At 40.7% G+C, this 3,790-nt stretch overlaps 1 pseudogene; it reads left to right on the top strand.

The window, feature by feature from the left end:
• Positions 1 to 1,166: 1,166 nt before the first annotated feature.
• Positions 1,167 to 3,232, top strand: LOC124043032 (annotated as a pseudogene).
• The last annotated feature ends 558 nt before the right edge of the window (positions 3,233 to 3,790 follow it).

Genomic DNA, 3,790 nt, shown 5'->3' with positions numbered 1-3,790 from the left:
ATCATCTTAAATGTTGGCTAATTAAAAGTAAAAAAAATGTTTCATCAGTCGGCTTTTCATAATGAAAAGTTTCATTAATTTACAGTTATCGAATATTGTCTTTGAACATCCTCTTGTTTTGTTTCTTTCCTATAACATCGATTAGGACATCTGGATTGGTGAAAATATTACGGGGAGTTATATCAACATTCAGTCAGGTATCTTATATAAATACTACAGGATGATATCGGGGAGTTATATCAACATTCAGTCAGGTATCTTATATAAATACTACAGGATGATATCGGGGAGTTATATCAACATTCAGTCAGGTATCTTATATAAATACTACAGGATGATATCGGGGAGTTATATCAACATTCAGTCAGGTATCTTATATAAATACTACAGGATGATATCGGGGAGTTATATCAACATTCAGTCAGGTATCTTATATAAATACTACAGGATGATATCGGGGAGTTATATCAACATTCAGTCAGGTATCTTATATAAATACTACAGGATGATATCGGGGAGTTATATCAACATTCAGTCAGGTATCTTATATAAATACTACAGGATGATATCGGGGAGTTATATCAACATTCAGTCAGGTATCTTATATAAATACTACAGGATGATATCGGGGAGTTATATCAACATTCAGTCAGGTATCTTATATAAATACTACAGGATGATATCGCGAACGTGTAAATATTAAGAAATAAAACAGCTCGTTCTATTTTTCCACCGAAAAGTCGAATCTTTCTAAAAAAAAAAATTAAAAGTTTTTCCGCAAGGAAAAAAACAAATAGGCTATGAAACTTTCCATTCATTGACGTAAAGACTACGTTTTTATTTGATATAATTACAATTATTTCCTGATCTGGTGGCCAATATTTTTTTATATACTTCTTTCTTGTCCGTCACTAAAACATCTACATGCCTCAACAATGTCATTCCCTCGCAAGACTCCATATGCAGAGTGTGTCTAATTCATTCTTTTAAACGAAGCTACAATTTCTTTGTAATGACATCAGATTTGAGGAACCCCTAACTCCTCCAAGCCTCCTCCCTCTCCCGGTTCGCAAGCAGCCCATTGGTGGATGACAGGCAGTCGGAAAAGCAATGGCATTGTCCTGGTGACTTGCCCCCCGTCTCATACTTAAGTCCGCTATAAAACCATGTCATCGTGCTCGTGCATGCCAAATGGGCTGTCAGTTGTGATTGGGGAGTAACAAGTGGATTCAACAGCGACACTTTTCCCTGCACCGAGCTGCGCTCTTACATCTCTCGGTATGTTTTACGTCTGCTCTCCGGGATCATATTGATAGTAGGTTTATGGCATTTAGCAAACTGTGATTTCTGTCATAAAAATACAAATCCTAATTTGACAATGAACTCATGACCATCATGAGTAAAATAACTTTCGAGAGCCTTCTCCTGAACTTTCGTGGATGTGTTTGTTAACCTTCTCGTTACTCCAGCATTGAACATTTAATTAGTTTGAAAGTATATTATTATGAAATATTCACACGGTTTTAACGTGTAATGCTAGCGTGGTTGTGAAAAAATCTGATTGCTAAATGGTTTGTTTACTTTCCTTCCGTAGACTATTGCGCTGTCTGAATAAACCTGAGCATCATCATGGACTCCGATACCAGCCGAGTGTCTAGCCGACCTTCCTCCCCCGAAGTGCACGATATGTTTCTGCATGCGATGAAGAAGCATATGGTAGGCTTCTCCGGTACTGTCTCGTCCACACAGAGCGACTCTCCACCGGAGATACCCGCGGACATGCGGAGCCTCTCCGACGATGATGATGATATCACTCTGAAAATGCTGTCAAAGAAGGACCGTAAACTGCTATCGGAGAACGAGCTGCAGGGGATGCGACTGAAAATCAACAGCCGGGAGCGGAAGAGGATGCACGACCTCAACATCGCCATGGACGGTCTCCGGGAGGTTATGCCTTACGCGCACGGGCCTTCGGTGCGCAAGCTTTCCAAAATCGCCACTCTCCTCCTGGCGAGAAACTACATCTTGATGCTGAGCAACTCGCTTGAGGAGATGAAGAGACTGGTCAGTGAGATCTATGGCAGCGGACACCACAGCAGCTTCCACCCCTCCGCCTGTGGGACCATGGCGCACACTGGGCCACTGCCCGGCCATCCGACTGTTTCCACGCCTCCCACCCGGTGCACCACCCACTTCTTCCCCTGCGGTCTCCACCGCAGCCTCTCTCTCAGCAACGGGTCTTACCTCGATCAGACCCCACCATGGACTCCTGAAGGCGCCCTCGGCCGGTCCGGGCCCCCTGGGCAGCAGTTTCCATCACTGGGGCGCAGGGATGCCCTGTCCGTGCAGCATGTGCCAGGTGCCACCTCCACATGTGTCCGGCATGAGCGCTGTCACCATGTCCAGGCTGACGAGTGACTCCAAATGACTTGGAACACGTATCATAGAACGAGAGCAGGAGAAAAGTGAACATAACTTTCGGCTGTAGACGTCACCCTGCATCTTAGTCCATATAAACACCTTTTTTAATGTTATTTATCTGTTGCTGAAATTAGCTTTGGATTGAGCCAGCAGAAATTCCCTACTTTCTAAAAACTGGAAGAGCGCTACTAACATAGCATTTTGTAACAGTATATAGCGTAATTAATAAAAGGTGCTTTAATTAAAGACCCATTTTAATATTCAGTAATGGCCATCAATTCACTGGTTGCAAACCTTTCTTACATTGTGGCTGCCAGGAATATACACAATTCACATGGAATTACTGATGGCTTTTTTTAATGTTCTTGATCATTATTGAACTTTAAGACTAGCCCATCCCGAGACCGAATAAACTAAAAGACACTATTTAGATTTAGCAAACTGGATGAGAGCACAATGGTAATGTAGATTGTAAATATGTAGATTCAGAATTCTGTTTATATAGTACGAGAGATTTTATATCAAGCCCTTTTGGTTCATGTTTGGATTGACCCCGTTGTTAGCATGTCTGCTTTCAGCCACGTAGAGCTGGTACCATGTTGCACCTGCCTCTTGTATAATATGTCCCTTCAGTGTTCTCTCTTCGACGTCACTGCCGAGCCGAGATGGCTGTTTTCTTGTGTATGGTTGTATTTCCATTGTGTGTTGCCACGCATGCCAGTCACCGCACGACACCAAGAACGATCGCTTCTTTATGTTTTATATATATATAAAAAAAAAAAAAAGTGCTAAATGATATTTATTTACTTATTTTCAATGGGATTTCAAATGAATCAATGACGATGATTATTTTGGTGATTTTAAATGTAAAATAAAACAAGTTTAATGACATATTTTGTTGTCTATTGGTTATTGACGTCATCCTCTTGCAACAAAACACCAACGCTTAACGTTCCACGTAAATTGTAAGGAAACATGCACAGGCCAAATTACCCCCGATAAGAGCCATTGTAGTCTAAGTGAACGATTTACACGGGTAAACGTCAAATGGGGGATCTAAGCAATAGCTGAACAGTTGGTTCTATCCTAAATTGTCTATGGCATTTTGAGACAAGCAGAAACGCCTTGGGTTTTAAGCTGTGCGTAGCCTGATAGTGGGTCAACATACACAGTTTTGTAAAAAAAAAAAAAAAAAAAAACAGTTTCTTGTTTTTCATTTAACAATTATATAAAATTAATAAAGCCTTGCTTCGTTTGGATAACTTGCGATGTAGCTGATAGTCAAAACGAGACGTGATATGATTTTAAGAATGAAATGATACAAAGACAATTTACTTATTCCAGTAATAAATACATTAAAACCATTCAT

The sequence above is a fragment of the Oncorhynchus gorbuscha genome, linkage group LG09, assembly GCF_021184085.1.
Source record: "Oncorhynchus gorbuscha isolate QuinsamMale2020 ecotype Even-year linkage group LG09, OgorEven_v1.0, whole genome shotgun sequence".
NCBI lineage: Eukaryota > Metazoa > Chordata > Actinopteri > Salmoniformes > Salmonidae > Oncorhynchus > Oncorhynchus gorbuscha.
Note: the sequence above shows the minus strand (reverse complement) of the source record. Positions and strands in the feature narration are given on the sequence as shown.